The 13,231-nt window shown below is 24.8% G+C and overlaps 1 non-coding gene across 1 annotated transcript; it reads right to left on the reverse strand.

The window, feature by feature from the left end:
* Nucleotides 1-12,045: 12,045 nt before the first annotated feature.
* Trnar-ucu (transfer RNA arginine (anticodon UCU)) lies at nt 12,046-12,118 on the reverse strand. Its single transcript has one exon. It is a non-coding gene; the product is annotated as a tRNA-Arg (tRNA).
* Between the last annotated feature and the right edge of the window lie 1,113 nt (nt 12,119-13,231).

Here is a 13,231-nt window from a genome sequence, read left to right on the forward strand (position 1 = left end):
CTTCGATAAAAAACATTTTCAAGTTTTAAAAAGCAAAGTTGAAGCCAACTTTTTGTACAAAGCTAATGGCGCTAAAACAAACTAAGCACATGCATAAAAATAAGTTTTACTTTTTGTTTATAAGCATGCTAAAACATAAATCGATCACAAGCGGCTGTTTTTAAATTCGGCAGTTTATTTTGTGTATTATAAATTGCTTGGTATTACCATTTATTGATCTGTTGTCTATCTTCTTCAAAACCTGGATGTAACTTTTATATGAAATTCCTTTTAAATTAATAGGAAACACAAACTAATCTTATAAAGTTAAATTGCAATTTAAAGAAAACAGCTGGATGATTTTTATTATTATAAAAAGTTTCGAAGTTTAATTTTTATATATCAGGTATTTGTTGCAATCAAGTCAATAATACACAACTTAATGTTTTTCAAAACAATACATATTCTGAATGTATCGCTTGTAGTGCGACTTTTCTACATTAAACAGCTTTTTTTTTTCAATAAATATCAAATTAAATATTTTCGAAAAAGTATTGATTTTCATGTGATAAAATATAAACTTAAATAACATTTAATATGATATACTTCGATTTTTTTCTTCAAAATTAAAATATCATGTTTAAAAGATTGTTTCAACAAAATACTCAGGATAATACAAAAAAGTAAAGTGTTTGTCAATTAACGGTAAACCTAAACAAATTAAATGAAAAATTCCTAAACTTATTAAGATCAGAAGTATGACTACAACTTAGTTCAAAATAGTATTTAATATATTTATGTACATATTACATGTTCTTAATTTGAGTTAATAAAATCTTAGTAACAAATCTAACAGACTTCAAAAGTACTAGTTTAAATTGTTTAAAATAAAAAGAAAATGCAATCTCAAACTTTAGTTTTGATTTAGCCTTGTGGTCTGTAAATCACAAAGGGGTATGGGAAAAGTATTAAAGATGTTAAAGCTAAGATCTTAAAATTAGTCTGTACCTCATAATGAGTATTTATTTTATTTATCTATTAATAGCTCTTTAAATATTCTTAACAAATACTTTATATAAAAAAAACAAAATTTGCAAGACTAATAAGGGTGGTATTCAACCACTTAATATGTAAGGCATTTAATGAAATTATTGCAGCTTCTAAAAATTAAAGGTGTTTATTGAAATTATTGGTAATTGTTGCAGCTTTAAACTGACTAAAAGTAAATAAGTTATAAATTTAAATTTTAAAGTTTTATGCTCCTTTTTACTGTAAAGTGAAATATATTATATTAATAATAAGTAAAATTTAGTTCAGTATTTTACAATAAAACTAAACAAACATAGGTTTATTGTCTCTTATTACTTATTTTGTTTCAGTAAAGCATATTTATTCAAAACGTTTTTTGTGCTGACAAATGATTTTAGTTTTGTTTTAAAGCCCTCAAATAGTTTAGAATACAAAGCTAGCTCATTATAAAATATTTCTCTTACCATAAAAATCTTAACCTTAAGATTAAAAAGTTAGAAGGTAAGGAATAGTTTAGCAACAATGGTTTTGTATCTACATACCTATCTCAAAAAATTAACAACAATTTTACTATAACAGTAAATAACATTATTTTTTTTTATAAAGAATACTAAATAAATACCTTTGATATCTTTTAATTTTTTTTAGTTTATATTTCATAGTTCCATGAAAAATCTTACTACGTTTGTTTGGGTAAAAAAAAAAAATCTAATAATAAAAATTCATTTTTAATGTTGATCTCTAACAAATTTTAACTAAAAATCTTAAATTTCACATTTAACAGCTCAAGTCAACTTATTTCGAAAAAAATCGTCTATTTTACATTTTAGAAGTTAAACTATGACTTTGTACAATAAAATTGAACTTTCAATTATCGAAAATATCTTAGTATTAATCGTGTTTAATAATAAAATATGTTATAAGGCTTTGAAATAAAAGAATTAAACTTTATTAAAAACTGTTATCAATGTTTCTTACCTAATAAAATATCGACAAAGAAATTAGTTCTTTCATGATACTTTAGATGACGTTTTAGTATTAGTAATTACTAGTTTACTTGAATAGTAACTTTAAAAGTATAAAAATATCCATAAGTATCATTAATTTGAAAAGGTAACTTGTGAAAAAATACACAAAATTTTGATTTAGTGGTGTTCTTGAGCTAGCTTAAGACATCTTGTTTAAAACAAAGTTTTTTCTTTTTATCATTTTATTGAGCTTTTAGTTAATAACTTGCCAGTACTACATTCTTAGTTATTGAAAATGGACAGTAACAGTGTTGAAAACTGAATGAGAATTATATACTTTTTTGTAGAAAAACTTGCTTACAACAGATTTAGACTTCGTTTTACTAAGTCAAAATAAGTTGTAGAAATACTTAAAATGAAAACATAATTAACAACAATTTGTAATCTCAAAAACAGTATAACTTCATAATTTTATCGTCTAAAATTTACGTTTCTTAAGTAAATAATAAAATTTGTGCATTTGTAAAATAATATTAACTCGCACATATTTCTTTGTTATATTGCTTGTTATTTACCAATGATATAGTTTATTTCCTAAAGTGTTTTGTAAAGAACTCTAATTATCAATTAACTGTAAGAAAAATTAAAATTTAAAAAATACTTTTTAAACGTAATTCTTTATAGTTATTCAACGCTCTGTTTTTAGATTCGTATAATCATCGCTTGCATAAGACTGCATACCTTTAAAAAACAGAATTAGAGTTATTCCAAGCTTTCATTTAAAAGCAATATCAATACTTGAGAATGTTGAATTTAGATAAACGACAAGAAATTATTTGCACCTTTTCGTTTGAGAGCTCTATCAGCAGCTTTAAATTTCAACTTCGGTAAAACTCAATCAAATTTGTTACACTTTGTAATCTGATTAAGGTTTGAAAGCCTCGATAATTAAATTTAACTGTCAGAGCCCCATTTAACACAAACCGCAATACACAAATGATTTCATGTTTAAATGCGGTAAAAAATTTCTAAATAAAGTTTAAAACTAATTAATAGCATTTTAATCAGTTCACACCTCAGGTCAGTCGTGTAGAAAAATTACTTAATTTAGTTTTGTTTGTTCATGAAACAGGCTAAGTTTACTCAAAAACACATATAAAAAAACGGCATGCATAAACTTTTTACAGTATACTGTATAAACTTGATATAAAGTTGTATACTTTGTAGACGAAATACATTGTAGATTAAAATGCTTTAAAACTGTGTCTGACAGTTATAAAAAACTGATAATATAAACACATGATTTTTTATTTACTATTTTAGTGTTTTAACTTTTAAAATATGTGAACTATGTTGTAAAGTTTTGTTTAGTGTTATTTGTTGTTTTAAAACATAAAATAATAATTATTGTTCTCAAAGACCCACTAAAAATAAAACGGACAAAAGTTAAATAAAAAACCTAATTAGTTTTTAAATTTTTTTTATTCTTTAAGTATTGTGAATACAAAACTTTTATTTTTTTATGAGTTGTCTACTAGAAGAAACGTTTTAAAATGCACATTAAAAAAGACCGTAAGTTGTAAAACAATATCATTTAAGCAAAACAAAAATTATACTCTTAACTGCCATTCTGCATATTATTAATTAACCGTTATTTTTTCACCCTCTTACTATTTATTGTCAGTTGATATCTAAAACACTTTTGGATTGTCTAATTCAATATATCAAGAAGACATAATCCAATTAGGTTCTAAGCTTTTTTTAAGATTTTTCAGCACTAAATTCTTGAATAAAACTATAGCTAACCATTATTAACAGTTGAATACACGCATGTTTGTTAACGCAGAAAATAAACTGTCAATCAAAAGTTCATTTTTACTTTTCAGGTGTATAATGGTCAAAATTAACTTAATTAAAACAAGAATGTATTTTAAATAAAAACCACAGAAATTCTTGCAATTATTTATTTTAAGATTTTTCGCGAAAAATAAAAACATTCATCTGAGTTTAGTTGATTTAACTAATTGTTAATTTAATCTATTTTAGAGTAGATCTTAATAGAAGTGCCGATTGTTGTTTTATTTAAGATTTCCAACTTTCAGTGGAAAAATGCATTGAGAACAGAATTTAAAGGCCAAATTTTAAATTTTGTATTACGAAACAAAGTTATCTGTTTTGTCATTTTCAATACTGTTTAATAATGACGATTCAGCTACTTAATAGAAGTAATTTAAAAAGATTAAAAGTACAGTAACTAGTAAAAGGTTGATATCTAATCTCAACTTTAATGTTTTTGGTTTTTAGCAATTACAATAACTAGTTTTAGAAACCTTCCAAGATATTTTATCTACCATTATTAACTTAACCCTCTATTTCTTACTTTTAACTTCCTTTATCAGTAATAGCTTTTCCATTTGTTTTAAGTTTTTTAAATAGCTGCAAGTAAAGGTGTTTTTTATTAACTTATAAACATAAAATTTTGAAAATATTTGTTTCAAAGTGTAAGTTTTTACTCAAGCATCGTATTTTCGTATTAAGACTGGTAGTGATCAACGTATACTAGGTTTATTTTGTAATTAACGTGATTAAATTAAGCTTGTTTTACATTCAATAACGCAACAAAACTAATTGTATTATTTTCGTTAAACGTTGAAAAGTCTTGCAACGTTCAATTGAGTTAAAATTTATGTTTCATATTTGTTTAACCGCATGTATTTTAAAAACCTTTCAAAATTTTGAATTGCTTTCTTCCTTTAAGCTTTGTTTTTCACAATGAAAGTATTTATCACTTTTTCACATAACCTCTTTTATTTATAATGGCTGCCAAAAAACTTTGAATCCTGGAGAAACCTGGATTTATATAATTTAGGTAAAAAAACTAGAAAACCTTAGAAATTTAGTAATTTTGTAAAGTTCTTGAAAATAGAAAAAAAAAAAAAAACATTAGACCCTTGGGAAGAATTGTAGTTTTAAAATATTTTTACATGTAAGATAACCAAATTTTAATTACATGGGATAAATATATCATAAGGATAAAATAAATGTACCATAAATTTTTTTCATATAAAAAAAAACCTAAAATACTTTTATAGAACCTTTTAGATTTTTGTTGTATTGTTACTCACAGATTTTTTTAACTTATGTTTAATTTTATGCTAAAAAGTGGAAAAAATTAGTTTGATTACCCTTAGTTTGGTATTTTTTTAAAGCTTCTAAACTAGTTTTGTTTAGTTTTTCTTTGTATGTAATATAAAAATAATTTTGTTAACAAGTCCAACGAAAATTTTGTTTTAATGTTTTCTTATTTTATAACAAACATTGTTAAGAACTTTTCTTTTTCTATTTGAAAACTTTAAAAGTTATCAATAAGATTAGAAAAAAACTCTAGTTAATCTAGGACAGTTTTTATAAGTTTAAGAATATAGATCCTAAATATTGGTAAAACGTCAGGATTTCTAATTAAATAATTAATTTAAAAGAAAAAACAGTATTCTAAAAACAAAAACTGTATTTTTTATTGTATATGTTAATCAATCATTATTGTTTAATGTAAACTTTTTAAAATACATTACTAAACTTACCCTTGAAGTTTTTAACAACTAAGACTGAAAGTTTTCCGGACATTTTTTTTTCAGTGTTCTTTTTTATCATAGTAAAATGTCGAGACTTGTGGTAAAACATTTAAATTTTTAAAAAGTCTGCAGAAGTTAAACTTAGTTCAAGTTTAAAAAACTAAATTTTAATTTTTCAGGAACTGCATCTTTCTTAAAAGTTTAAAATTATAAATGTAAAAAAATAACTGTAAAGTACATTTATTAATATAATAAAACTCATCTAAAAGGTTGTACGATTTCTTTGGTTATAATATTAACTAGGCACTGAGGAACAACTGCAAATAAATTTCAGGTTATTAATATAGTATAAGGTAGTCAGATAGTCTTTCTTTGGTTGTTGTGCTTACAAGACAATTTCTATAAACTTACTAAGCTATCTGTTGTGTTAATTTTTGTTCTGTAAAATAAAAATAGCAAATAATTTTTAAAAACTAATTTTATTTTCTTAAAAAGTGTTAAAACAAATTAAATGAAACGTAAAATACAATCCGTGAAGAATAAAGTTGAAGACTTTTTAAAAGATCATCCTAATTGTAGTAACTTTCTTAATACTGTCGTTAAGACTTGGGAAGATAAAATAAACAAGGAAGAATATGATTACGAAAATGGAAAAGTGTTTGAAAAAGCAAAAGAACTATGTGAATACGATGTTGCAAGTTTCAAAAAATTAGCTAATCCTAGTTTTAAATACAGACTTGAGTTGTTGAAAACTAATGATCCAGACTACGAACTTATAGAAAATTCAATTAAGTTTAACGATGAATTGTCGTATAAGTGCTTTAGAAATCAACTAGACATAAGAAAGAAAACTAAAGGTTTGAAAATATACAGAGTACTATCAAACAAAAACATTTCAACAAAGTCAAGCGATTCTAATCAGATACTTTTGCTTCATGGAACTAAAGCACAACATGTTGAAGGAATCTTAAAAACAGGCTTTAATCCATCCCAAAAAGGTTCTTATGGACCTGGAGTGTATCTTACTAACAGTTTTAGTTATGCTTATAGTTATGGTATGTGTTTTGCAACAAAAGATAATTCAATTAAAAAGTTAAAATACTTTTTTGTAAACAGTGTACCGACCCTGAAATACAACTACCGTATAATGTGCCTGAAAACCAAACATCTTTTCAAGAATATCTAAGAAATGGGCAATTCATAAAAATGTTTAACAAAACTTTAGAAAAACCACTAAAAATTGAAAAATCGTTGTTAGACTTGTTTGATAGTCATCGTAGAAAAATTATTAGAGGTTCATTTCAAAACGTTGAACAAATAAATATAGCTTTAGCTCATCACAATTTAGTAGTACCTGCTTATTTAATTGAAATTGAAGAAACAACTAATGTAGGCGATATTATTGCTGAAACACTTTATAGTGTTTTAAAAATAAGAAATTATACAAAAAGCAATGCTATTTCTTTTATAAGTCAGAATTTAAACGAAGAAAACAGTGCTCATAATAAAGATATAGAGTTTACCTTTACAATGATAGCAAAAAATTTCAAAAAAGAAATTGAAGATAACCATCTTTGTAAAATTGATTATCTCACTTCTGATTTAGAAAATATAACAAGTTGTTATATGGAACAACTTTCTTTTCAGTTAACTAGCACATTAAAACTGAAAGATAATGAAAAAAGAAAATTTATTACTGAGCTTCTGGATGAGGATAGTGATGATTACAAGTTTATTTTGCGTTCATTTGATATTAAAAATGTGAGGAATTTGAAAAAAATAAGACAGTTGTTCAGAATTAGCCATTCTGACAAAAATAAAGTTTATAAATTTAAAGAAAAGTATCTTTACCTTAATGGAGTTGCAGTAAACAAAATAAAAGATATACTTACGAATGGTTATCCTGAAGATCAGAATGACCTAGATGTAATTGATTTATTACAATTAGGACTTACAACTAACTTAAATGTTGCAACATATGATGGTCGTAATCATTGTGAAGTAGATAACACAGTAAAAGAGTTGTCATTTGTATTTGTTGTCTGTTTCGAAAAAAACTATAAAAATTTAAATCAAAAAGACAGTAAGTTGATTGAAGATAGCAGAAGTAGTGTAACAGGAGTAGGATTGTTTGGTAAAGATAAACATGAATTTTTAGGAAATCTATCTAAATTAATCCCAGTCTACCTGATTGTATTTGAGGGAGACGAAGTATAAATATTTTGTTCGTGAAATTTTTGTGCTGAAGTATACTAAGTTGAAATGTTTTTTTATTTCTTAAAGTTTTTGGTTTAATTTATTCCGAAACACTTATCTAATAACAGTACATATATTTTACTAACATATTTTGTGTTGCTGTTGTGTATTAGGTGTTACAGTGAACTTTTATTATTTTTTCGTTTTTCTAAAGGTTTCTGTTTACAAAGAAAAAAAAACTTCTTGTGATTAATGAAGCTTTTTTTTAATTGTAGTAAAGACTTAAGTCCTATAACATGCTTTAAAAATAGTGTTTTTATTACCACTTCAAATTTTTATTGATTTATATACTAAATGATTTATATAAATAAACATAAGAAGAAAAAAGTAACCGTTGTTTTTTATTAATCTAAAATAATTAAAAAAAATGTAGTTGAACTGACTCTATTTTTATCATAAGTTAGCTTTTAAGTTAAAAAAGTTAGTTATAGAAGCTTAGGTTTAGTAGTGATTTATCAGACACACAAATTGAGAATTTGCTAGATTCGTTTATCATTTTAGTAAGATCTCGGCAAAGCAGAATTCAAGTTAAATTAATTTCAGTTTCTAAATTTTATATGCTAAATTATGATATGATATAGTATTATCTTATTTTATTTTGTACTTTCTATACTTTATGCTGGATAAGTTTTAAGTCGTCGGTTTATGTTTTCCAGACATATTTTCCTGTAAATTATATAAAATATAGGTATAAGCTCGTTAGACTTTAAATGACGTTTTATATTAGATCTCATCACACTACGCGTGCTACAGATGTCTTTATATTTTATTTTATGTTGAACTGCAGATAGATGTAACTGATTAAACCAATATACGTTAACTTTAAAAAATATATAAATGTTTGCATAATGACGACTAGAGCTTTCTTTATTTACGACTGAAAGAAAAGTTTTGATGAGAACGAAGCTAGGGCTTCAGTCTATCAATTAATCTAATGGTCAAAATGATATGATGATAGCTTGTAGCATTGAAATAAATAGTTTAAGGTAAAACAGCTAAGTTTATGCTTATACTAAGTTACCAAATAGTTGTATTTATAATATTGTTTGTTGAACGTTAAAAAAGCGCTCAAAAAGTTTGGTCTAATGTACTGGTGTAAAAATAAACTTTCGGTTATCAAGTCGTACACCACATACGTTTATAGTTTAACGAATCTATTTTTAATATTTCATTGATAAGTTAGACTTTAAAATAACAACTTGTATGTATCACATTTATTTGATTTTTTAGAAAAACTTCAACAAGAAAAAAAATGACGAATGCTAATTTTAACATGTCTCAAAAGTGTTAATTAGGATTAGGTAATAAAATTTGATTTTAAGTTTTCCACTTGTTTAGAATTTATATTTTGAAAAACACAAATACATCTTGTTTATGATTCGAGATGATTTAAAATTTTTTTGATAAAGCAAGCTAGACTTTTTATAAAAATTTTAAAAGACCCAAGTCTTCCTATGCAAATTTTTTTTTATGTAGAAAAAAAAAATTCTAATGTTTTATGAAAAGTTTTTTTTTTTTTATCTTTACAGTAAGTTAAAAGATAAAGGGAAAAATTAAGACATTGGCTTTTAAGCTTATCAAAATATGTTCACACTAAACTAAATAAATATGATGCACTCTGATTTGTTATTTTTTGAGCTATTCATGGTTATCAATGGTATATAAAGTTTAGTGTTAAATTATTACTGTGTAAATTTCTGTTTTACGGTTTTTTCATTCTCAAGCGTATCTTCAGTAGCAATATATTTCTAATATAAATTAATGCTACGTAAATATTTAGATATTATTATAGGTTATACTAAAGGTTGTTTTATAACTACATACAATATTCAAGTAGATAAACGTTTTAAAAGTAGATGACTGAAAAGTCTTTTTTATTGACTTGGTATTTTTTGTAGGCATTTGTTTTCAAGATTAATAATTTTTCATATTAAATTTTGACTATACAATCTTCATTAAGTGCTTCGTTTATCAAAATATTAATTCTTACTCATGAGCATACAGGTGCTTTTAATGACTTCAATTAAGCTAGCAACTGTTTTTTCATTTAATTTTTCTTAAACTAAAACTTTTCTAAGATAATTACTTCATTTGTTGTATTATTTTTACAATTGAAGCTCTACTACCTTTATTCTTTTTAATTTTTGGCATTAGTACACAGTTTGTTTTAATCAAAGCTGGCATTTTTTAAGTCAGAAAATAGAAATCAATTGAAGTATCATACAAATGCAGACAGTAAACCGTTACTAAGTAACTACAGTTGTTTTTATTTTTTAGCTAGTAAGGGACTTAGTTAGGGTGAATCTTAAAACAAAAAAACTATATGTAGATAGATTTTATAGATAAACTGTGTATATTTGGTTGACAAATGTTTTACACTTTTACTGTTCCTAACAAAGTTGTTCCTTAACGAATCAAAACAAAGATCTTTTGTATATATAAACATCCTATGAAAAAGTACTGATATCTTTAATAATATTTCTTCTTCAAATATTAATTATTTCAAAAAATATTGCTATTTTTAATAATTTTTAAACTAGTTGTATACTTTTAACAAAATAAAACAGACCCTGAAGGAAAATGTTAAAACATCATCAGTAAAACTTTATAATGTTATTAGCTTAATTTTATAATAGTAGGTTACATTTTTGAAAACATTGAAACAAGTTAAAGGATTGATATGTCTTTAGTGGGTGAGAAAAACTTATCAGAAAAGTTATTTTTATGGTTAGACTTGTTAAAAAAAGTCTGAGCTTGATCCTATTCTTTTTGGATTATAAAATTGCTCTTTTAATTAAGCTACCCCTAAAAAATAAACCTAGAACTTCAACTAAAACTGTTGATATCAACTAACTTTCAAGTGTAAGTAAATTTTGTTAAGAATTTTTACTTAAATTTTAAACAATTAAATTTGGTATCATAAAGATTAATCATTTTAAATCATAATTTCATGTATAAGAAAATTATTGAGCTGGTTTCTAATGTTCTGGTACTAACCTACAAACAGCTAAAATAACTACAACATCACAGTAGATTGCACCAATACAACTATCGCATCAGAGTAGATAGCAACGATACAATTATGACATCACAGTAGACATCAACAGTAGTTTTATTGATTTTATTACCCGTTAACATGCAAATATGAAATATTTAGTGGAATAAAATTGTGTAAAAAAGTAGTATTTTTATATATTAGTTTTAAATTTAACACAATTTGAAAATATACATAAAGATTTAGCAAGTTTTAGTCTTATTTTTTATTATTTTTCCTTATATTTATAGTCTAGTAAAAGTTACTTAAGTTATACTACATTATAAATAGATTATATAAAAGTATTATTTTCGTTGTTAGTACTCGAAAAAATCATTACCCTTAAAAATAATATAAATGTATTAATTGCTTAAACATCACTTTTTGTAAATTATGAAAAAAATAATTCATAAATTTACATTTACTAACATATAATATCTAGTAATAATTTTTTATGTAAATATTTACATACGAAATACGTCCTATTTACATACCAATAACATCCTTTGAAATATTTTGTCTGTACACCGAAATTGAAAATCTATTTTCTCTTCGTTTAATTTGTACGTCTAAAAATGCAAATTCATCATTGTTTTCTCTTTCTATTGAGAAATTTTTAGAATCATGAGCATTATTCAAAATATTAAAGAATTCATCCATTACTTTCTCAAAAAGTTAAAAAAAATTTTTTAGTTTCGTGCGACCAAAAATATAAAAGCTAGCGCTTTTAGAAGTTTTAAACTGTCTGAAACTGTTATGATCTAACCTAAAGACAAGCTCTACTAATAAACATAACAAAAAGCTTCTTGGTTACCTATAAGACGAACAAACAATATAAATAAGATTTGATATTACTTATTAACTTGAATACAATAAACTTCATATTCAATTAACTTTTATTAGGAATAAAAAAAGTGTATTTTTAGCATATTTTAAAATTCTAAAGTATATGTACGATCATAAAAGTTATGAGTTGTTTTTAGTCTCTTATATGCATAGGGTCCAGTAGTGAGCTCTTTAATTTTGATTTTACAGGTCAAACTAAACAAAAAAAATCAAATCAACATTGTTTTTAAGCAATAAATTTTCATTTTAGGGGTTCTCAGGTTTTGATTAGCTAGAATACCACTGTCTTAAGCCAAGTTTACGCAACAGTATACAAATAATTTAAATAAAGGTTTATTAACAACCTATCACATCAAAAAGGCATCTCCGCCGGGACTCGAACCCGGAACCTCTGGATTAGAAGTCCAGCGCGCTATCCATTGCGCCACGGAGACGACTGATAGAAGGCAACATTTGCAAAATATAAACATAACATTAAATAATGTCTTAGTGGATGCTAGAAGTTTATAACTTTTAAACTATCAATCTGTAAATCATGGCAATTCAGGTTGTCATTAAATCTATAATGGTTTTCAATCAGTGACATTTGTTAAAGTAAACTTTGAGAAGTATTTTTATGTTTTACTTTTTTATTCAAACCATAATTAGTTTTTTGTGTTCTCTGTCATATTTTTATAATTATGATATAGTAAAGTTTATACAGACCTAAGTAAAATTAATTACTTTTCAGTTTTTAGCTTTGACAATTAGTTGTTTTTTAACCTTTTATTAACTTAAAATGTCAAGCTAGTTTTATCTAGCTTGTATATTTCTACGTCAGTTTGAGTTGCATATTTACTAAGTCAGCAATAAAAAGAGTCAAAAAATTTGGGGCATGAGCAGTAAAGGAGCCAAAGGGGGGGGGGGGGGGGCATGATGTCATAGCTCAAAAATTACACTAGATATTATGATGTTGCAGATGTAGAGCATAAAAAGGTCTTAAGTGTTTTTAATGGTTGGTTTATGATTAATCTCATGAAAGAGGCTTTATTAAATTCTCTAAAGGGGTTCATCTGAATAAAGGTTCCCTTGTGTAAATAAACAAAATAAAAAAGAAGCTTTTATTTAAATGCTGAATCAGTAAATATATGCAAGTCAGATTGACTTTCGAGTTTACATTCTTATTTACTGAAATACATAGCTCTACATTTTAAACATTTAAATCACAAGGTTATATGTCGAATGTTACAAATTAACAAATGGGAATTTTACGTGTAAACAGTTAGTTCGAGAATGCTATTCAACTGTGATATAGAGAAAAATTTGTAATTAGCATTGTGTTTAGTGATTAAAAATATCTTGTAAGTACTATTTTAAGTTATTTATTTAGTAACTTAATCCTAGCTACTGCCGGGGACTTTTTAACTATGACACAGTGCTTTTTTCCAATACAATTATACAGTCACATTTTGTAGAGTTTTGACAAAACCACGTCGAAATAAAAATAAATTATATAAGAAAGGTTTTTTTTAAAAACTTTATAAACTGTAAAAAAGTTATTATCACTC

The sequence above is a fragment of the Thalia democratica genome, chromosome 6 (genome assembly GCF_965202585.1).
Source record: "Thalia democratica chromosome 6, ktThaDemo2.hap1.1, whole genome shotgun sequence".
Taxonomy (NCBI): domain Eukaryota; kingdom Metazoa; phylum Chordata; class Thaliacea; order Salpida; family Salpidae; genus Thalia; species Thalia democratica.